Source organism: Manis pentadactyla, chromosome 5 (genome assembly GCF_030020395.1).
Source record: "Manis pentadactyla isolate mManPen7 chromosome 5, mManPen7.hap1, whole genome shotgun sequence".
NCBI classification, from domain to species: domain Eukaryota; kingdom Metazoa; phylum Chordata; class Mammalia; order Pholidota; family Manidae; genus Manis; species Manis pentadactyla.
The window spans coordinates 64,202,657-64,227,192 of record NC_080023.1 but is presented as its reverse complement, the minus strand read 5'-3'; the positions used below and the strand labels follow the sequence as shown (position 1 = coordinate 64,227,192).

Here is a 24,536-nt window from a genome sequence, read left to right as displayed (position 1 = left end):
ACTCGTTGGCTCTTGTCTCTAGTGGCTCATGATCTGCTGTGGCCGTACTCATAAACCGTGCTTTAAGGTTTCACTCTGGGACATTGACAGTGTTTATTTCTTCCATTTATAAACTTTTAAGTATGTAGAATAATAAAAATACCCACATAACACCATTTTAGCTTCACAATGTGTAACAGTTGGGCATATTTATTTCTGTTTCTCAGTTTTTATTTTAAACCATGTCCCCTCTTCTGATGAAAATGAAAAAATTCGCATCACTCTTATCTTCCCCTCCTCTTTGAGGTTCTAATCTACTCCCATTATGGAGGTGTGTAGCCCCTAACTGACGATTGTTGGAACAGGCATAATGAATTTTGGTGTCAGCAAGGCATGACAAAGGTCCCCTGGGATGTCTTGATGGGACAGATAAGAGCAGAGTGAATGACAGTACACATTGATATCAGTTAACAGATTGGTCTCAATCTACAGAAAGCTCTTTATTTCATGTTGAAGGGCCCTTCCTGTATTGTTGTTCTCCTTAACATTTTTACCCATAACTTGGATGAAGACTTAGAAGTGTGTGAGTTCAACTTCTCAACATATGTCATTCCTATATTTGGTAAGTTCTGTTCCTCTTCCCCAGTAGATTATAAGCTTAGCAGGTGTACCCTCCTAAAACCAGGACCAAGCTGGGGGTTCAATAAAAGCTTGTTAAATTAAATTGTATCACATGAGGACAGGTTGCAGAAACTAGGAATGTGCAGCCTAGAAATGAGAAGGTGTCAGGGAGATGTGATGGCTGTCTTCACATATCTGAAGGATGGTGAGATTTCAGCTATGTACCTCTGGAGGGAAAATCTGAACAACGGGTGTAAGGAACAGTGAGCAGATTTCTTGCCCAGTGTAAGGGAGCTCTTTCTAACAGCTACATCTGATGACAAAGGGAATGGGCTGAGTTCCAAGTCCTCCCACTGATGATTACAGAGGGACTTTAGAATGGATTCCTGCTCTAAGTACAAGAATAAGTTGGATACTCCCCTCTAAGTCCAAGATTCTAGGATATTCTAGGCTTCCTTGTTATCCTAAATGTTGATAAAGTAATGATATCTCATGTATAGTAGGAAGATACCTGCAAAAGAAAAGTTACATAGTTTCTGAACTAGGGCACAAACACACTACAGTTGTTACCCTTCACTTGGTTGGGTCAACATAAAAATTCCCCTCATGGCCAGTGCAGCATTTGACATGCAGTCCAATAATACCAGAGTGACTGACATCTTAATTTTATTGATTTGCACCCACAAGAGACAGTAGCCTAGAGAGACCCCCAAGAGACAGCCACTTAGCACCTTCCAAGAGACAGCAGAGCAGCCTCTCAGGGATGTCATCGTGTCACACACTTGAGAGCCCACATGCTGAGGTCTTCCCTTTAGCCCAGCCCTTGGGCTAGGCAGCTGGCCTGTATGAGCCACATAAGCAGGCCCCCGTGTCCCCTGGCTTCCAGGAGGTTTTGGCCCAAAGCGACACCCAACAGATTGGAGGAAGGGTGGAGAATGAGTTTATTTATTTCCCTGCCTCCCTCCTTGTGAGCAACAATATCTGGCCAAGTCCCTCTTCTGAAGAGCACAGTCCCTGCAAGGCCACACTCTGCACAGGCAGGCTCCGCCTCAGGGTCCAGTTACAGATCCATCCCCTAGCCCTTTCCACACACGATTAATATTGGCTCTCTGCTGTAACTAGCCCTGGGGTGCCACACCATCGTCATGGTTACCTGATATGATGCTCTGCTCTCACCTTTTAAAAAGAACCTCGTAATCTCTCCTCAAATTATCTAATTTAAATATATCGTCTGTCTCCTGCTGAAGCCCTGACCAACACAGCCAGACACTAGTATCGACTGGCTCACAGAAGCACAGGTCCCATGACAGAGCACGCTGCCCCTCCCCACAGGGCCCACTGCCACCCCCATACTGTCTCCCCAAGTGTCTCTCCAAGCCCTCCCGGCAGGGCAGGTCCAACCCTAGGAGGAATAGCAACCCCATAGAGCAGTGCTGGGGGCTACAGGCAACCCTTTAGGAAACACAGATTTTTAAAAGATGAACTGAGAGACAAAAGTTAGTCTTTTTTTTTCAAAATCAGAGGAAAATAATCTTCCATTTGATAAGATTTGGACAAGAGGCCATGTGGCATGACAAGAAACATGACATTATTTTCTGATTTATATCAGAAAAGCCTCCATCTTTTCAAGCTTCAAGTTTGGCCCATTTAAGGTTGAAGCTACAGGAACCTGCCTTCCCAGGTTGCTACATCCAATTGCCAATCTGCCATTTCTTATTGGTCCCTATTTGGCCTAAAATTCCTTTGTGATGGGCATCTAAGACTGGTGTGGCTCTAGAAAGTCAGTATAACAATATGATGATACTGAAAGGAACCAAAGATGCCCAAGAAACACTGAGGAAGGACAGAGGTGAGCAAACCTTCCTCTGCCTCCCTCTTTCTCTCATTAGCTCTTGTTGACCAGCAGAGCAGGTAAGAGCGCAGACATCCCTGAGCTCAAATCCTGCTTCCAGCACTTTCTAGCCAGTGATCTTGGGGACATTACTTAGCCATTCCAGCCTCGGTTTCTTCCTTTGTAAAACAGAGATGAGTATTCCTATTCTGAGAGGTTGTTGTAAAGATTCAATTACATAGAATGTTTAGCAGAGGGTCTGGCACACAGTTAGTGTTTAATGAAGGCCAGGTATTATCACAGACAAGTGTAGTGGCTTAGTTTTCCCTTTGAAGGTGCTTAGAGCTTGAATTTGTGGAAATGTGGTACCTGAATACTAAATTTGCCCATGTGAGGGAAGTCAGAGGAGGAGGAGAAAATGGTGTGCTAACAAGGAAGGCAGGACATGGGAAAGCAGAATTCAAGGGCGAAACAAAGCAGAAGAAAGCACTCACGGCATGGGTGCAAATGCTAAACAGAGAGTGTAGCACACCACCTCTCCCTGTGCCAGGTACAAAGGAAGAGCTGAATTAATGGGACCAAAGAGTATTAGTACTAGAAGTACTCAAAGGGAGATCTTGCCCCTTCCCAAAAATAGTAGCCCCCTGGCCAGGAACGTGCTGGGCAGTGCCAGCTCGGGCAGGTGGAGAGAAGTCAGCCTGCATTTGCAGGAAGCAGCAAAGGCTGACTTCATGGACTTGATCTTTCTGCCTGGAACCAAGCCTGCTGAGATCCAATAATGAAAGTCTTCACAGTACATTACTGAATATACAGTAATTCCTTTCTGCCTCAGTAATACTGTGGCCTGCTCATGAATGTAATGCAGTATTCACATACAGCTATGAGAAAATTCAGTGATTTACATTTAGGGTTCATGTTTTCTTTCCAAATAAAAACATCTATGCAAACAACAATTTCTACACAGGTATTTCCACTTGAAGCAAATGGCTTAAAGATTTAGACTGTGTTTGCTTGCCTAAGATTTCTGACCTAATTCAGCTTTCCAACTTCCCAGGTTTAAGAGAGCCTGGTTAAAGATTCATAATCCTGTCATTTTATCCCCAAGGCAAATTATATTCCAGGCTACTTTAATGCCTGAAGATGACCAGCACCAGTCAGCCTAACACCTGGCTTATCTTGTTAGACAACTGGTATGCTCAGCATTTTTTAGATAACTGAGTGAATATACCCCCTCTATCTTTTCCTTCCCTTCTGTACTGCTTATATCCAAGATAGATAACCACTCCCAGTTACAGGAAAACAAAGGGGATTGTGAGGTGGGGTGGTGGGCATGGGGCCTGTGCTTGTGCTGCCATCACTGACAGGAAGCAGTACTTTCCATCAGCTGTCTCCTCATTGTCTTCTGTTCAGACATATAATCCTCTTATTTATTCAAATGATAGTCAGGTCTTTGTAAGCAGTTCCCACAATCATACCAAATATGGCAGGGATATATTAACACAGATATGTTGGCCAGGCTCTAAATTAACAATAAGGTATTTTATATGACCTAAGTGGACCATGATTTCTTATAGTTGAGAACATGAGCCAACACATTTCCAAGTAGAAGCAGTGAACACAGCAGAATTCAATTTACAGAGAGCTCCTGGGACACACGAGGCTCACTCAGAGAGGCTAAGCATCAGAGATTGGTCCTAAAAATAAAAGAAGCTGCTATTCTCGTCTCACCGATGCCATCGCATGTTCAGCTGAAACACAAGAGACACAGCAGACACTGAGGGGCGTGGTGATCAAGAGCTAGTCGCGTAGGCCAGTTACACCATCTGCACAATGATGCCGAACACACCCAGTAGTCAATGATAAGCAGGAGTAAGAATTACTAAGCACGTTGCTAATAAGTGTAATGCAAATAGAAACGTTTTTCATTACTTCAAGCGGCCCGTCATTTTTATCCATGACGGCTCTTCAAAGCAATGTTTTAAATGATGAGCACTTTTTCCATAGTTTTCAATAAGAAATGGGAATGGTCTTGAAAAATCTAATAGTTCCCCCCACTAGGATTTGTTAGTTCTCTTCACTAATTACTAAGCACAGCCCTACCTTTTCTGCACTTAATATAAAGACATGGGTTGAGTAAGAATGAGCAGTAACAAAGTATGCAACTAGAGTTAAAATACCCCTAAGTCAAGGTATAATTTTAAGAGCAATATCACTTTTCAGTTCTAATTCTAAGATACTTCCTGTGTTCAAAAGACATGACAGCTCTTGTGGATAAGAGTATGAGAGTTTCCCAGTGATTAGAAAGAATGGCAGATGTCATGGGCAAGGAGATTGAAAAGAAGAAGGCATCCTGGGAATAAAGGGAGTCTGGACACTACTTCCCCACAGTGCTTCTAGATTCCTTCTACAGAAAGACCCAGGACAGGTGCCAATGCCTCAAGAGTGGAGCAGAAGCAGTAGAGGGCTCCTAAACACAACTAGGGGGGCAGCACAGCACAGAGCAGGGTTCAGAGATCTCCTGACAACCGGTCTGGACTTAAGACAGAGATGATCCACTTCCTTGAAGACCTGGGAAGAAGTGGCAGTGTGTCAGACCTCAGACTGTGATAAATACCTGGGAAGATGATGGGACACATCATAAGGACTTAGGATTCTATTATTTTACCCAACTGTCAACATGGAGACTCAACGTCACAAATTGATTAGTTATAGTCAGTGTTTCTAGACCAAGATTTGCAAAAACAATCTACCAATATTATAGACCAAGATTTGCACCCATCTTCTAAATTAACACATCACAATGCACTTCTCTTTGTTCAGTGACATGAATAAAATATTGCCACCAACACAGAGACCACAAAAAATGATTATTTTTATCATGTGGTTAGCTCTAAATTGAAATCAAAATGATGACACTGAAGAGAAGTAGTTATAAATACAAAGGGGCCTCAAAGAGCTTTTCTTTTTTTCCCTTATTGAAGTATAATTGATATACAACATCCTATTAATTTCACATATACATCATAGTCAATCAAAATTTTAACACATTACAAAATGATCACAGTGATAAGTCTAGTTACCATCTGTCACCATACGAAGTCATTACAAACCAAAAAGGTTTTCAATCAAGAACTTCACAAAAGAATCTCAACAGACTACTGTACAGAATAATAAAATTAATGGAAACAGAAGATTTTTTAAATGATGCTGTTAAATATAACAACTTTTCTTGGATGATTCTATTCAATTAAAACAAGTAACTACATGGAGGACTCTTACCATCAATGCACGGAGCCAGGGGGTGAAAACTGTAAATAGAAGGGCAGGGAGTGTACAGTCTAGAATGTGCCCAATACAGGCAAGCAGATGAAGACACTAGCAGGGAAAAAAGTGAGGTGTGACATACAAAGGGAGGATGAGGTGGAGGGCACAGAAAGAGAGAAAGAACACAAGAGCACCTAAATGAGAAGTCAGTAAGTCACAGCCCATCTCAAGTGACAGAGGAAGCAGCATTTCAGATGTGCCCCAAAAGGGTGAGCAAGGTTTTAACAGTAAAGATGGAAGGAGAGCATAAGAATTTTTCAGTGTAAACATAGATACAATTAAAAAGATGGGGTAGGCTGCATTATGGAGGTCTTTAAGGGCCAGGGCCAGAATCCGATACAGTTGACCCTTGAACAAGGGGGAGAGGTTAGGGGTGCCAACTGCCCCATATGGTCAAATATCAACATAATTTGACCCCCAGAAACTTAACTATTAATACCTACTGTGGACTGGAAGCCTTACCGATAGCATAAACAGTTAATTAACACGTATTTTGCACATTATATGTATTATATACTGAATTCTTAAACTAGAGGGAAGAAAATGTTTTTTCAAATTGCCACAAATCTCCAAAAAATTTTCCAACGTATTTATTGAAAAATCCAAGCAGAAGTTCAAAACCTTGTCTTGTATTTAATTTGATAAGAAATAGCCACAGAAATATGTGAGAAGGGAAGGAGCAGAATGGAAGTTAGGCCTTGGGAAAACTTAGAAGGCTGTGGTGATGTGACAGGGAGAGCATCCAGGGGCAGAGAGGAGGTGGTAGTTTTGCCTCTGTATGTTTATTTTTTTATCTAGTCAGGAGGTGACATCAGCATTCTAGGCAAAATGGCCTAGTCATCTGAGCACAGTGATGGTTCTGGGCCTGTAAAGGGCGGTAAGAGAAACTACAGAGGGAATCCCTGTGAAATCTGACGAAACATTGAATGTGGAAAAAGAAAGTGAGGGTGGGTAAGGCAGGTAACAGTTAAGAATAACTTCAACTCCAGAATATTTTGTTGAGTGACAAAGAGCAAGTTGCAGAATTCTAAGCTTAGTATATTACATTTGCATTAGAAAATAATCATTTTTCCTTGTTTGATTTTGTATAGGTTACACAGGCACACATAAAACACTAAGGAGCCAGTAGAGAAGAGTGGTTAAATGTCTCCAAGCCAGAGTACCTGGTTTCAAACACCAGTTCGCACAATTACCAGTTCTGTGGCCTTCGGAAAATTATTTGACCTCCCTGGGAGGGTGAGGCTCTCGGACACTTATGTGGAAGCAGTTGTAGTGGAATTGCAGTTGTGTGGAGATTTTTTTTTTTAATTAATAAAAATTATTTAACAACAATGAGGGTCCAGCTGAGGTTCAGTTTCATGGTTTTCAAGGTACTGAATCAGAGCAGAAGGAAGGCCAGGTAGGTTCAAACTGCTGGCAGCAACTAACAGCCCACAGGAAGATCCCTGATCCCTGAAGTGGAAGCTCATTCACTTGAACATGGATGTGACTAAGGCTGGTAGACAGGACAGTAAGGACAGGTATTAAAAAGGAAAAAGACCGAAAGAGAAAGTTCTGGAGGCCAAAAGGGAAGACAAAGGTTCAATGTGAGAGAGGGAGGGAGATGACCTGAGCGAAGAGTTCGAGAGCAGAGGAATTTCAGCTGATGGTGCAGCACGGCCATGGAGTGGGACCGCCAGCGAAGAAGGAGTCAGCGGAGATGATTACAGACAGAATGGTTAGGACAGCATCAGAGGGGATCATCAGGACTTTTCTCCTTATCTCTCTGTACCTCAGTTATCCCTCGTGCAATACAACAGATGGAGCAATAGAGAAAGAGGACTGCATACACACTGACTTCATGACACTTTCAAAAGTGTAATCTTAAGTAAGATCCCCAAAATGAGTTTTTTTTCTTTCCTTTTCTGGTTCATTTATTCAACAAATATTTACTGTGCAAAACACTATACTATCTGTGGGGGATGTCTATCTAATCTATGGCTCCAGCACTTCAGGGGTTTACAACCAACCTATCAGACTACAAGAAAATAATTAGCAATTTTACAGGAGCTAATTAACAAGACAACAGGTGATTTTACAATGCAATATGAAATGAAGTGTCAAATAATGATATATGCTTACAGAGAAATATCACTGTTGGTCACTGGCTATCCTTTCGTCTAGTCATTGAGCAAAGATTTATTGGGCCTTAACTCTATGCCAGACACTGTGCTAGCTATAAAACATGAACAAACTGACACAGACTCAGCCTTCAGCTGGAGGAAGAGAGAGTAACAAATGTGCAAATAAATGGAGACACACATTGTGGTTAAGTGTTATAAAGGAAAAGAATGGAATGCTTAAAAACAGAAGGAACAAAAACAGTAGTAGACTTGGACACTGAGAAGGGCAGTGGTTACCAAGGGGGAGAGGTTGGGGCAGGTGGGGCGTAGGTGAGGGGGATAAAGGGGCGCAAAAATTCTCTATCATAATACAAGTTGGTCATGGGGATGGTAGCACAGCATGGAGAACACAGTCAATGATTCTGTAACATCTTCCCATGTTGACAGATAGTAACCGTGCTAGAGAGGGTGAGAACTTCATAATGTGGGGAACTGGTGAACCACAGTGTTGTGTATTTGAAACCAACATAATGTTGTGATTCAACGATACTTTAATAAAAAACAAAACAACAATAAAAAAAGATTAAAAGGGAGAAAAGATAATTTCCACCATTGTAAATGCTTTGATAACTGGATTTGAAAAAAAAGTGGAATGTTTTAAAAACAGGTAACAGACAACACAACTGAGGGTTCATGGAAGCTCAGGATGGTGTCACAAAACACCCGAAGAAAGCACATAGTGACACCTCGCCGTGTCCTATTAATTAATCACATGGTATGTGCCAGACTTTACTAACTCTATCTACTATCTCTAATCCTCAAAATAAGTCTTGTTTAAATAAACATTACCATCTCATTTGCATTTTATGAGCAAGTAAACTGAGGCTTAAGAAAGTTAATTAACTTTTCAGAAGGTCACAGTTAGTAAACGGTAATGCCAGAATTCAGGACTGTGCAAATCCTGAACTTCATGTCCTTTCCTATACCATACTGACTCTTAACTCAGATGGTCCGAAGTTACTCTGTTTTACTTGTGAAAACAAGTCTCTGAAGCAAAATGTTTTAATATTAATGTAATAATTGTTACTGCATTGAAAATAGTACTTCACACACGATATGCATGATTTCTGATTTCTTTGTAAAAGAACATTCCTTACACCTCTGTTGATATTTTGCCAGCATCTTCTCCAGTTTGAGGACTTGATAATAATAACAACTAGGGTCAAATGGACACCTGCTATGTGCTAGGCATCATGCTTAGTGATATCCAGGCATAGCCTTATTTAATCTTTGCAACAACCCTGTGAGGGAGAGGTGACATCTAAAGTTGACATTAAACAACTTGACCAAGCTTACACCAAGTGAGTGGCAGAGCAGAAATTCAAACTCCAGTAGAGTACACTAACAACGTCATCCCCAGCACCAGCCCATGAATTTCAGCAGCCATAATTAGCTCTGCTGTAGGGAGAAAGAACAGAGGTAAAACAATTTGCTGAAGGTACCATGGCTACTGGAAAGCAGACCAAGTCAGCAAAATTGAAATTCCCGGCCCCCCATTCACTTCCTGACATCAGTAACATTGTTTGGGCAAAGATGATGAATGTATGATCACTGAAAAAAATTACTTAATTTGATTCCTGAATGGCTCAAGTCAATTGTACTCAAGGAATGAAAAGGCAGCCTGCAGTTAACAACTCCCTTGTCATGTCTATTGAACTTTTGAAACCCTTCTTGTAGTACATACAGCAGTCCCAAACTGGATCATAAGTTACATCTAAATTTCCTAGTGAAGGGCTGCTAACTTCAGTAAATTGACACTGACTGGTTTCTTCATTTATTCTGTCCTACCAGATATCTTGCACACAAAGCACCCTTACAAAATCCAGCAAAATCCAGAGTTAACCTGACAACGGCCCCAGGGAGAAAGCACCTCCAAGAATCTTTTAGCATCTGCCTATTCAGAGGAAAACAGATGGGATGCTCAGGACCCACTCCTATCCACAATCCCCTACAAGATACAATGATCACAGGTGAGAGAAAAAAGTAGGAGAGCAGTCACAATATTTTGAGGGAAACTAAAATTATTTCCACTAGAGAGTCAATACAGTATAAATCTCAGACAAAAACAACAACAACAACATTCTGATAGAATGAAAAAATGTAGTGGATGGTAATAGCAATGACACTTGCACATTTTGACTGTGCCTACTCAAGGAAAAGAGAATTTGAGGTTTCAGATCAGGTTTATATTTGCTAAACCATCTTGTATGACTATTACAGGGGGAAAAAAGCAACAGTGCTTTTTAAATCCATTTTTCCTCTCTGGTAAACCCAGGCTTCTTTAAGGGGTGGCTGAGGGAAAGGAACATTCAGACACTGTCACCTGTCTGGGTAAGTGCTGCAGGACAAACACAGAGGGCAAGGAAAAGACCTGTATGGTATGTTTCTTATGGGAACTGCAGACATGAACTCTGCGTGGTACAGTGTTGTGTATCTATCTGCTCGGCAAGAAGCCACTGATTAAGCACAAGATCAGTACAAATAACTTGGAGACCCTAAAAAATCAGCTTGGGAAAATAACACATGCAAAGAGTCATCACTATCTTTTTCAACTGATGCACCCTTTATTGACTACATTAGAAAACAGAAACCCACAAGAATTAGGAGAATTGCTTCAAAAAATCAGGATACCTCTACAACATACGACACACAAGAAACACATAATGCAGAATAACCATAAGCACTATGTACACCATTACAACCTGAGTTGATGAGCTAAAAGAACATAATTTAAAAGTATCAGCGAAACGTCCACCAACATCCATGGAAGTTTGCATACTGCAAGGACTTCCCAATGCATCAACTTGCTTATCTAAGTAGAGCGTGGTTAACATCATAGGCTCAGATGGCCTGGGTCAAAGCCCAATTAAGTCACTTTCTAGTTATGTGAACCTGGGTAAATTACATAAGCAATTTGTGCCTTGGTTTCCTTATCTATAAAATAGGAAAATAAACAGTATAATGTGGGTTTTGTAACAGTTAAAGGAATTAGTACACCTAAGGACTTGGAAAGAGCTTAACACATTGTAAGAGCCAGTTAATGTTACCTGAAATAATAATAATTACTATTGTTAATAGTAATCATTCCTTTCAGTACTGTTATTATAACTCTGTAGAGCAGAGCTGCCCACCACCTTGGATTGCCCATCTAAATGAATTATTACAGAAAAAAAATTTTCAATCTTATTTGAGTCACCAAATAGTGGGGTCTCTATGATACATTAATTTGGACTGTATCACCAAATGGATTTACCACATGCATAATAATCACCTGTGTGTATGTGTGCTTTTTCTACTAGAATGTGTTCTACCAGAAGCAGGAAAAGTCTTATTCAGCTCTGGCTTCAGCAATGTGCTCAGCCTTCTATAGACAGAAGATAGTAAGTGTTTCCTGAGCTCAACTTTGTATCAACATAAATGTCTCTAGACAGAGAAGATAATCTAAAAGACTCTTTATGCTTTAGCTACCATGATTTTACACATAAATGTATCATTTTTATATTAGTTGGAGGAGCCTACATTGATTAAGCAAAAATCCCACTATGTATTATGTTAAACGCAATAGAATTTCATGTCTTGCTCAATTAATAAAGCAGGGCAGATGTTCGTGTTTGAAAGAGGTTCTGCTCCAGGCAATCACTGACAAACACAGGTTGCCAGCAACTATTACAATGTCGCTCTATGGCTTCCAAAGTCACCCTGGATGTAGCTAACTCACAGAGCCAGAAAAGGGAAATTATGGAGAAGCACCTGTTGGAGATTTTATAGAACAAGCCAGGAAGTGGTATGTATTTTTCTTCTCACGTTCCATGAGATAGAGCTTAATCAAATGATACACCTAAGTGCAAGAGAGGCTAGAAGATGTAGGAAGGGAAAATGGATTTTAGTGAATAGCTAGCAACATCTGCCAGTGGTTGAAATTAATCCCATTTGCTTTATTCCAAGGAACCACTACCTAAAAATAGTTGGTAAGTACTGAGAAAATTAAACATTCTTGTGAGAATAGTTTTGATATACTAAAAATCTATAGTCAAGATATAACTTCTTCCCTAAACTAGCAGGAAGTAAGTTTTGAGATCAATTATTCATCAGCAAACTATTATTTTCTCTTGCTTTAATTTAAATATTTTCACTCTCTTTTTGAATATAAATACAAATGCTTTTTTCAAAAGGAAAAGAAAGTCTGATTTGTCTGATCTAACTACTGACACATCATCATCCTTCAAGGCTTAGTAGACAATCCCAGCCCACATTTGCCTCTTGCTTTTCTGTGTCCTGTAGTTCTTATGAGTCTCCATATAAAGGAAAAATAGGTAGTCTTGAAATGTTTTCTGTTTTAATATATGAGCCTTATTTGCTTAACCACATTGCCAGATCCTCAAGGGTATCTTTTATTTTATGTTTCTCCAGAAAGTGAAAGTGGCTTTATGAAATACAAAGTGCCTTCGATACAGTCAAGCGTTATTTTTTCCTTTTGTACTTCTTTTGGTGCCTAAGCAGTGATAGGTATTTCAATAACTAATTAAATCACTCACACGTTTTTTAAAAGGTTAGAGCTCAAAGTGGCCTGTAAGTCAATTAATTGCAAAACAGGCCATAATTTTTCACCCCTTCCTTTTTCTATGCCCTTTCAAGTAGACTTCGGAGTCTATTTCCCTATTTCTTAAATTTGGGCTGGCCTTGAAATTTGCTTCAGCCAACAGAATGTGGTAAAATTAACAGTTTCTAATTTTAGTCTGCTCACGTTCTTGGGACACATGCTTTGGCCAAGAGAATAAGCCCACGCTAGCCTGCTGGACGATGAAAAGTACATGGCCCGCTCATCTTACTGCCTGGTCAACAGCCAGCCCTGGGAGAGAGGTCATTCCAGAGAGGCCAGACCCTACCTAACCCGCTAGCTTACTGCAGAAATGAAAGCAAGCCCAATCAATATCAAGCAAGCTGGCCCAGGTTAGCAGGACTGCCCAGATGACCCAAAGATGCTTCCTGAGTAATAATAAATGTTTATTGTTTTAAAACACTGATGTTTTGGGGTGGTTTGTTACACAACAATAATGACCTAACACAGACCATTAACTGTTATCTACTGCAGCCTTTCATTTTGCAGATGAGTAAACAGAAATCTTGAGCAGGAAAACAAAAAAAAAACAGACACTAACAAAGCTAAGATTACAGCTAAGGCCTTCTAATTTAACAGTTTAATGTGCTTTCCATGAAATCATTTTGTTTCACTTCCAAGATCTGTGGAGTTTCCCAAGTCATCATAGACACTGGGGATCCATCCAATAAGAGCAGGACATTTAAGAATGCCACATGTAGGATCGTTGGACCTTTTCATAAAATGAGATTGTTTGAAACACACTATAAAAGGTAAAATACTATAAAAAGGTTAGATGCCCTACTATATGCCAGAGACACTGGTGAAAGTATTTTATAAACTTTTATTTTGTCAAAAAGAAATGTCACTGGGTCAGCTTTATCATACCTTTAGCTCAGAAAGCTGATTCTGGACATGAACCATTCTTCAAAAAAGGGGGTCAGGGTGGAAATTCCAGCAAGATTAATGCTCAACAAGTTTTAGAGCACTAAAAGAATTACTCTAGAATTTGTCTTTTTAATTTGCATTCTAACTTAAAGGACTGAAGGTTAAAAGGGCAGAAAACTTGATTTTGACAGAATATTTCTGTGGCCTACAATTGGACCTGAATGAATGAATAATTGAATGAGTTCTAAGCATGGTCTATTCTTCAGGAAAACTTTAGTAGTAGATTCTAGAACATAGGAGTTTTGAGAAAGAACTTTAGACTGGTTTTAGGATGATGAAGCAGGAAAATAAGATGTTACTTTTCAAAAGACCTACATGCAAAAGAAGACAAACAGAAAGAGGAAAATATTATAAAGCTTTATAAAAGGAAAAAGATATTAACTATGTTGTACCCATGTTTAAATTCAACTTTATTAAAATACTCAATTTTCTACTAATAAAAATTGAGATTTAAATAGCCTTTGGATTCCTTCTGTAGAAGAGTAGTTATATTTATGTAGGAAATTATCTCAGGTAAGATTTTTTTTCCCTTTAGGACAACTTAATGTTTTATGTAAGTACTAAATTTACACTAGCATTGTAATAAAATCAAAACCTTTCTACATCTTTTCTATCTTCCTTAACATTTCACGAAATTTTTAAAGGATTAGTTTTATTAATTGGTCATAAATATGGTTTCTGTTCCCCATTTTATATTCTTTAATCTGCACTGACTCAAAATCTTTATTACTCTAAAGCATTATGAGTGGCTCTGGAGTTGCAAACACACTCTGGAGTTTAAACACTACCCCTTTTACAGTGTTTCAAGCATCACATACTGCCCCACCCTCTCCAGTGCAAAACCCCGAGCATGCCATATAACAAGGTGTTGCTGTCTGCTCCTGGGCCTCAGTGCTGCTAAAACCAAGCTATTTGCTCTGCACCATCCTATTGCAGATCATTGACTTCATGTTTGTCCTCCAGAGCTCTGACCTGAATTGTCCTTTTTGCCCCTCTTGCTTTCTGAGCCCCAGTGCAGGAAACAGCATGAGTCTCCAGCCTCTTGGAATCCATCCCTTGTTTCGGTCAGGAGCCAGTGCAATCCTCACCATCCAGACGGGGGCCATGGGAGGCTGGACAAATGGAGGCAAACTTCCCACTGCCATCTTTGTCAGATGTGACCACGCACAACTCCTTTCATGCCTCTGCACTGAAAGTAGGAAAATGAATTTGAACTTTTCACCCTGCCCAGATTGGAGTGGAAGGAGAGGGTAGAAATTCCTCTAACAGTCCATGTATAAAAGGAAAGGCAGAGTACTGTGTTTGTCAACACTGGAGCTAGACAGTAAGTCAAATGTCACAATTGTGACTTGGGACTATTTTCCAAAGAGGCAATAAGAAACCACAACATTATAGATCAGCCCCAGTCTGGGTTACTAAGACTGGTGGGTTAGAATGGAAACCTAACCTTCATTTATCATAATTTAAAATATTGGTCCCTTGGCAGGGGTGGGAGGCAGAGGAAGGTTTATATTTTGAGTTCCAAATAACTTTTAGAAAGTGCTCACAGCTTAGAAATTATTATCTCTGCTATAAAACCATTATAAATATTACCCCCCCCTCTTGGAATAATTAGGTAACTCAGTTAACTGTTCCTGGGAATATGCAAAATCTTTGACCCCAAAATTTAATTTACAGTAGTTTTTTTTAAAATAGTGACAAATATGTAGATTTTTCTAACAACAGGGAGAGTCAAAATATTCAAAGAATGTGAAATAAATTACATGAAGGTGTGCATCTGTATAAATATACATGTATAAATGAGTTAATATGTATTTACTCATAAAAAAGATAAATGAAAACAGAATGGGAAAATGTGAATGAAATACTTTTAGTAAGAGTTAGGCAAGAGTCTCCATTGAAAGAGTGGTATCTTTATTATCTTTTCTATCATCTGAGCTTTGAGTGTGTTTTTCTAGAGACAAGCAGTTAGTGAAATGGTGACGATTGTGTGGCATCTGCCTGCTGCTTCTTGCTTTAATGCCACTTCAAGCACTGGGGTCTCTTAGCCCATAAGCACAGTCCTAGAGAAGACTAGCAAGGAGGAGAAGAGCACATCCCACTTCTGGCAGTTAGCTGTGAAAACAACTGGAATGTTTCTTGGAACTTTCCTTTCTTAGATAATTCCATTTGATTGTTTTCCCCAGTACAGGATGGTTTACACAGACATAGCCAGGCACTAAATCCATGTCTAGCAATATACCTTCCCCTTAAGGAAAATCAGCTTCCTACTTCAGAATCAACCAGCTCCTGAAAGACTCTTCTGCCTGATAGCCTCAGGAGAAATAACTCAGGTTTCCAAAGTCATCCTATAAAAGCAAAACATTCACCTAACAGGCAGTGACAGAAATGGGGGAAATGTAACAACAATGAAAATGGCAGCCAGACAAAATTTACACTGAAAACCCTATAGCTAAGGTAGATTTGTGTTTTTTGCAATTATTTAAGAGGACATTTTCTTCCAATGTAACCCATCACACTCAATCTTCCTTTATAGCTATGAAATACGGCTTCCGGTTTCCTCAGAAAGGACAGTGGGGCTCCGTAGGGCAGGATTCCTGCAGTGCAAGAAAACGGCAGTTTGGAATCCAAGAAATAGTTTTTGTGGTACCATTTCTATCTCTTCCCACTTGAAACCAAATTTTTCTGGGAGAACAAGATGGAAGGACATAATCGTAAATTTATGTTGCTGCACCACAGGATCCCAAGTTAGTGCTGTACCCCATGTGTGCTGATTTAAAAACATGCTCTTGTTGACTCCTCACAGGCATAGGAGTAAAATCTGCTTTTCCTCCTTCTAGCAAGAATTCAAAGTCAACATCAAATAATTTTAAAGTTACAAGACAAGAGACACATTAAGGACAAAATATATTTTCATATCGATAAATTCATGGGTTACATATCTTTTGGTTACTACTTGATACTTATGCTCTTTTATACTCGATTATCAAGTCTTGAAAAATGCATGGAATTGGGAATTGGACAATGGATGAGTACATTCATCCTCATCAAATTTGTTTATGGAAGAGAAACTTGTCAGCAGCTTTCTACCAATACCCTCAATTTTCACTATGAAATTTCTACCTTGTTTAGAAGGCAAAGAGAAGTCTCTCATTTTACAGATGAAGATCTATGGTACCAGATGACATTTTTAAAGTTGAGATTTAGTATAAGAGCATTGTCCAGGGGACAGTTTTGCAAACTTACTCCTGACAAATGATGTAAACATGCCCAACATACCCCTGATATTGCACCAAGATTTCTTTTAACTAAAAAAAAAAAAAAATGTTGAAATAAAATAAATAATACTGGAGACTCTTTGTCTAGAAGTAATAATAATAGGTAATAATAGGTATTAAGTTCGTATTCTCAGGCAACTGCCCTGTCTAGATTATTCAATTTAATCATCAAAAATCATCTGCTAATTCCTAAAGAGGGGGCAGATATTTTTTCTTAGTACATGTGCTGGTAAGTCAAAGGATGATGGGACTTTAGAACTAGTATTCAGACTGACAGATCTTGCTCTTGTATGGAGGATTATCTATGATCCTAAACCAAAAGGAAAGCCATATAATTTTGTCAATTCTTCCTAAGGAGATTAAAGTCAAATAAAATATTGGCCAAAATTTTTGAACTCAATAACACTTAAATGAGCTAATTAAGTCAAGGATTTTCATATAAATAAAAGAAATTTAAATTTTCCTAACAAAAATTCCCATTTTGGGGAAGTGGGATGATTTGTGATTAAGACCTTTATCATTAATGTTATATGGAATAATTCTGTATTGAAAAAAACAAACTTATTTGGCATTTGGTGTTAAAAGATCTCATTCTATTGTCCATCTTAACTAATCATGTACACTGGACCTTTAAAGGTCCTGGAATCTATGAGCCTCAGTTACCTCACTTGTAAATTGGTGGTAAAACCTACCTCACAGGGTTGTTGTGAGAATTCAAAGACATAAATGTATGTGGAAAGCACTTTGTACATTGTAAAGTCCTACATACACAAATGGTAGTCACTGTTGTTGTATCTAAAGATATCTTTTTTTTTCCTTCAGAAGTAATCTAATAAATCTCTAGGGCTTTTCTGTTTAAAATAAAAGTCCTCTAAGGTAGGTGCTACAGTGATTTTCCATATCACACATTTTGTTGTTTCCACAGATCAATAAAAGCATAGCAAGCAGCTGGGAAGGCCAATCTAGAAGGGGCTGGTGGCACTCAGAGGTCAGAAAAGGGAAGGTGTGGGTACTTGTGAAGGTGAAGGTATACAGCAGCTCTGGTCACAGAGCTTATATGTGGCAGAGTCAGAATTCAAATACAGGCTTGTCTTAATCTAGAGTCCACCCTCTCTCAAAAACGCCTCCACTGTGTTTCTGCTTTTTTTCTCTGAGAGAGGGGACGCAGAAAATCTGTGAACACTCACTGGTAACTTTCACCCCATTGCACCAGCATCAGGTGTGTGACACATGGCTCTGCTGGTCACATGTCATGTTACGTGGTAGAGAAGTGCTGCCCTAGGTGTTACAGAGCTCCTGCTATTGTCTGGTTTAAGGGCTACAGTTGCATCCCAGACAGTGCCTCCTGACTCCAGTCACTGTCCGTAGCTACTCTTCAGCATGGCTGGGTGCCCAAGGCCAAACATAGGCATCATCATATCAACACCATATCAACACAACAGTCATGCTCCAGGAAGAGATTTTATTTTTAATGGAACAGTAATAGCATAGCTAAATGGACAAGAGAATTCAACAATGGCTTTGGGAAAAGAGGTTATGTGAGGTACAAGAAACAAACTTAGTTTCACTACAAAGAACTGAGATCAAAAGAATACAAGTGTCACTTGTCTGAACGTATTATTTCTTGCAGCAAATCTAAAAACATAACAGGCAACTTATGTTCAAGGTGAAACAGAAAAATTTTGCTTGTTGATTACAATGTACACCTGGGAATTTAATTCATCCAGTGTTGCCTGAGCACCATATTTGGTGATCACTCTTTTTGCCCAGCAGAGCTTAAAGGAGACACTTCCACAGAGCAATAAAAATAAAGCGAGCATCTGGGAAGGCCAATCTAGAAGGGGCTGGTGGCACTCAGAGGTCAGGAAAGGGAAACTGTGGGCTTCCTGACCTTATGGCACAGCAGAGGAAAGAGGCACTAGAAGGAGATGAGTACCACACTGCTAAAAACTGGCAATAGGTTTTCCGAACCATCCTTCTGGAATGGAAGCAGTGGGAGACAATCACCACAGGCACCCTGATAAGAAACCAGTTGAGCAAAACCACATTCGCCCCAAGCCCCAAAGTGCTTGGTTGACATTTTTTACTAATGGTGTACATTTAGCATCAGTTGATTCAATTCAATCACCTGAAAGGCCTCCTTGAAACAGAGGTTGTTTTTCACACTGATGAAGCTACCTGAAGACAGTCTCCTTATTTAGGTAATGGAAAAACATCTGCTTCTTTAGAGAATCTTATACATTACCAAATTCATTAAAAAAGCAGACCCCACCACTAGGGTGGGCACCCCCGTTTCCTCTGGTCAGGAGAGCTGGCTCTGGCTACCACAGACGTGGCCATAAAAAGCAGCAGAGGAAGCACACTGCCAACTGGTTCTTTCCATTACTAACCTCACTGAAGATCCAGAAAGAAAAGAAAATACATTTGAAATTTTAACCCACTGCTAGAGATCTTGTCAAAGAGATAGACAGTGATATCAGAAAAGATGAGGACTTTGGGTTCAAAGAACACACAAGTTCAGATATGGATAGAAAAAGCTTTTTAGATGTTTTACACTGGCTAAGGTCACAAAAACACACCTGAAAAAATTGTTCATTAGCTTCTATCAACTTAGTCCCAACCTACAAATGAGAGTTTTCCACTTCCCCGCACTGAATGCTGTCAGTGGACAATCATTTGGAATCAAGCTTCGAGTAAGATTCCAAGAACTCAGAAACAGCCGAATGCAAAGGAGCCATGGACTCTTCCTTTAGAACTGGTCAGCCAGCAGCAGCATAATGAGCCCACGGGGAGAGATCAACACATGAAAGAATTACGTTGTTTGCTGTTTCGTGTGTATTTTTTTTTTAACTCTAGAGGCTTGGCAACTCTCCTAGAACACAGCTTTGGGAAAGAAATGTATCTCCCTGACGAAAAAGGAGCTAACAGAGATCCCATTGATGGCACACTCACCAGCTCTGTATGAGTCCATGGGTTTTACCCTACACAAGAAACTCAACCAAACCGACTTCCTGAACAGAGAAAAAAGAGAGGAAGAAGTTAGAGAAAGTAAGCCAGGTATGTTAGCTCAGGTGTAAAAGATACCATGGCACAAGCAGAGTGACATCGCACCCTGCCCGCCGGAAGCATGGTGTTTAAAGTGCACGATCAAGCTTTCTTCTTCACTGCTTGCTTTTCACAGTGGGTTATAAATAAGTTCCTAGAATGCCATGTGTTTTCTGTATTAGAAAAAATGAGTTACTGAATCATCAGTTAACTTGAAGAAAAGGTCACGACAGAAACAATAGTTTTAAAAAATAACTTGGCTTTCTAACTGTAATTTCCCCCTCCCTTGGATTTTGTTTTCTTTCCTTCCCATTTTGGCACAATTTACACTATTTACTTTACTCTTGGCTAAGTGCTCAGAGTAAAGTTAGATTATTAATTTTCTTTTTTTTTTTCAGTTTGTTTTCAAAATAACAACAATCTTTTTCTTACATTAAACATATGCCAGAAAGTTTTTGTTTGAAGTATATCAATCCAGTTTAAAACTGAGCAGTCTACATGTAGATTCTTAACCAAGGGCACGTCATCTTAGGGTGGTTCTGCTCAAGCCAACTAATGTGCACTAAGAACCTTCCAGAAGTTAGGCCAGTTCTAGGAGCTAGGGATACAAGATGAACAGTCCATGCCCTCAAGGGATTAATAGTTTTATGCAGCTATCTGAGTCAACATTTTATTACCTATGTGAAGATAACAGAGAAGTGGTACAAATAACTGAAAAAAATCCAATGCCTTATCCAAAAATAATGTAAACATTGAAGGACACTCTGTCACACAGGGTCACACCTCTCCTCCATGACCTCTATGCCTGGTGTGCCAGGAAGAGGGCAGAAGGAAGTTCAGTGGGCCACGAGTGGAGAAAACCCAAAGACAAAGTCAATTATCTGCTGCTAGATATTCAAGCAGTGGGTATATTTAGTCTTCCAAATAAAGTACACATTCTTCATATACAGAACTGTGATAAAACTCTCAGAATAATTCTGCTTTGTTTGTTTTTAATTACCCATCTGCTAAGATTTCCAGTTTGCTTATTTTTGCATTTTTTCTTCCAGGGATGAAAAATGGATTTTATTCATTTTGTGTGATTTTTAAATAACAATGAGAATGATTTTGAATGGTTATGAGAATAAGTACATAGATGCAATTAAAACAAGCCTAAAAAATATTAATACTTTTTTATTCTTTCCAATGTCAACCAAATTTCTTTAGAACTGATATTAGATAAGGAGAGTGCAGTGCTCTAAAACCTGAGCCCTAAAATAGACATAACGTTAGCTTTTAAAGCTGAGTGATGGGTACATGTGAGTTTCGTATAATGTTCTTTTTCCTTTTAAAAATTAAAAAAAAAAACATGATAAAATAATTTAAGTGGCTTATAGGCAAACAGACCAGGGTTATCTTGAGCAAATTACTTAATTGCACTATGTCCGAGTTTCCTCCTCTTTACACAGAGACAGTACAATTTCCTCTAAAGTGTATACCATTAATTCCAAGAGAATGAAAATATCAAGAGAAATTGAGGGGAACATTATTATCCATGTCTTTACATTAAGCACAATTCAAGATACCAACCGCAAAGTGAGTGGGTTCATCTCTGGATATGAAGGATCATATGTTAGCTGCACACATATAAAGCAGCCTCTTAGCCTCATGAAATAGGGATAAGAAAAAAAATTCCCACAGAATAAAAGTGGCTGTGAAGAAGGCAAATCATAGTGAGTAATTTGCAATCTAAATTCATTAGGATAGATTAATCTATACTGAACAAAAGAATCTTTGAAGAATTTTCAGATTTTTTCAAGTAAAGAATTTGATCTCATTGGGCAAGAGAGATCTTAAAATAACACTGGATCCACAAACTTTGGTTGAACATTGCTGAGTAAATTCTGGAATAAATGTTATAAAGAAAACTGGTTTACACAACATGCAAGGAAAGAAGACATGTAAAACAGATTCAAGAAACACTGAGAAATCTGTTAAATTATTTTATGTTCTTTTCTCAAGATTGCCAAAAGGAAAAAGATACTTTAAAAAACAGAGTATGAGAGTCTCTAGCATTGCTTTACTCCTCCTTTCTATTATTTTAGAAATTAACACCACCTCCTCACAACAGATGATGGGAAGGACAACCTGATGAAATACACAGTCTTTAGCACTCCTCAAGTGCTAAAAGTTCTTAATATATTTCTGAGTTTTGTTGAGCACTGAGGAAAGAACCATCTATTTTCCATTTCTAAAGGACTTGGACAAGCAATGCTGAATCCATCAAATAAAAATTTAAGTGATTAGATAGAAGGCAATGTAATTTGGTTTGCTAACAAGCTGAAATCTTGTTAATTTCAGAGAATGTATGGAATTCAGCTCAATTCCACACAAATGCTTATAGAACCCCACTATATCCTGGGCACTATTCTGGATCTCAGAAATTCAAAGAGTTATGTGCAGACATGGACCCCATCTCCACAGAACTCCCAGACTAGTAGGAAATGACACTGGACGTTCCCTAGAACACAGAGAGTGGAGGCAGAGGCATAGTCAGAATTAAGGGCAGAAGTATAGCAGAGAGGTCTTACATGCCACAGACAAAAAAGGAAAAAACCTCCAGGGACAGGACTAGTCTTCAGGTTAGAAAGACCACTGTAGCATCAGTGCAGAAGAACCTGGAAAATAGATATGAGTCAGACAAAAACACCAGTGAAACAGGGAGAGTTGTTAAGCTATAACAACAATCCAGGTGAGCAATAGTGAAGGTTCAAACTTATGCTGGGTCATGCAGTATACAAAGGAAGGAGAGCTCTACTATAGTTAGACAGCAGGGCATGTAGGATTAATAGGCTGATGGAATATGACTACAACTAATGAGATACATTTCCCTGGGAAATGGCTGCTCAGTTTAGAGTCATGTCATATACAAAGCATTACCACTGAGAACAAGATTGAGAGAGAACCAAAGAAGCAAATACCTTATTCCCACTGGTTCTTTGGAACACAGTAAGACCAGGACAAGTATCTGTGGAAGGAATCAAAGAATTCTCCAGAACTGAATCAGTATTATCTGTGAGTTACAGGCTTGGGCCACTCCCAGTCAATCAAATACTTAGACTTAAATGCAAAGAATTAGTCTACGTGACTAGGGGCCACACAAAAAAAGTGCGAGAGAGGGAGAGATTAAAGATGGCAGCATGAGAGGTGAGACAGAGGCTTCCTCCTAAAACTGCATATAATACAAAAATATAATTAATACAACTAATCCTGAAAGAGCAACAGGAAAGAGGGCTGTGCCAAACTGCACACACCTGGAGAAAAGAATAAACCTCATGGAACAGGATAATGTACCAAAGCTGTGACCCAGTGCAATCCAAGGCCTTTCCCCACCCCAGCTTACCGGTGGGAGGAAGAGAAACAGAGCTGGGAGGGAGTGGAGGCCTGGGACTGCTAAACACCAAGTTCTGGAGATCTGCTCTGGGAGCACAAACCTACATTACATGGTGCTCTCATGATTAGGGGGGTTGGAAAGCTAAGAAAGGCAGTATACATGGAGAGACTGAGATTCCAGCCACTTGTGGAAAACAGGGATCCACATCTGGCTGCTCTGGGACAAAAGAAAGGCAGGCAGTCTGAGCGACTTCCTAATAGCAAGAGGACTGCTAAAGGAGCAAGGATTGTGCAGAGCTTACTGCTCAGGAGAAAGGACAGGTAGACAAAATTGTCCAGGTGCACTCTGCCCAGCAGGTTGGGAACTTTCATGAACTTCAGGTGCTCCAGCCCCCGGGCTGGGTATGCAGCTCCAAGGCTCCCCTCCATGATAGGCAGCCTGCTGAGCATTCCTCCTGGACACCCAGCACCTGGCTCGCAAACCGGCAAACCCTGCTGTGGTGGTAGACCAGGCAGAAGGAAGCTCCACCTACAGCAGCTACAAACACAAAGGAAAAGGCTTACACCTGTGTGCTTGGCACACTGGTTCTGGCAGTGGAGACAGGAATAGCAGCCAGAAAGCAGGAAACAACTCTTTTCACACCCCAGGCAACATCACCACTCCCCTGCGACCCCCGACACTGCTCCAGGGGCTGAGCAGCTCCAGAGAGTAGAGCTTCTGGGCACTAGAGGGCACCACATACAAATATGAAACATCAAAGAAACCTGGTTCAAAGCAAAATTATAAATACACCAGAGAAAGAGTCAAATGAAATTGACCACATGAATCTTCCTGAAAGAGATTTCAAAATAAAAATCATAAACATGCTCATGGAAGTATAGAAAAACACTCAAGAACTCAGGAATGAATTCTGGTCAGAGATCCAATCATTACAGAACACAGTATCAGAAATGAAACATACAATGGAAGATTTTAAAAGCAGATTAGATAAAGTGAAGGAGATGATAAATGAAGTAGAAATTAGAGAAGATGAATACAAAGAAGCTGAGGCACAGAGAGAAAAAAGGATCTCTAAGAATGAAAGAATACTAAGAAATCTCTGTGACCAAACCAAACAAAACAATATTCATACTATAGGGGTACCAGAAGAAGAAAAGAGAGAAAAAGAGATAGAAAGTATCTTTGAGGAGGTAATTGCTGAAAACTCCCACAATCTGGGAAAGGAGATAATCTCTTAGGCCATGAAGGAGCACACATCTCCTAACACAAGGGACCCAAGGAAGACAACACCAAGACATAAAATAATTAAAATGGCAAAGATCAAGGATAAGGACAGACTATTAAAAGCAGCCAGAGAGAGAAATAATATCAAATACAA

The 24,536-nt window shown here is 39.6% G+C and overlaps 1 protein-coding gene across 2 annotated transcripts in view; it reads right to left on the bottom strand.

The window, feature by feature from the left end:
* FRAS1 (Fraser extracellular matrix complex subunit 1) overlaps positions 1–24,536 on the bottom strand; it is a 441,866-nt gene that overhangs the window by 333,343 nt on the left and 83,987 nt on the right. The window lies entirely within an intron of this gene.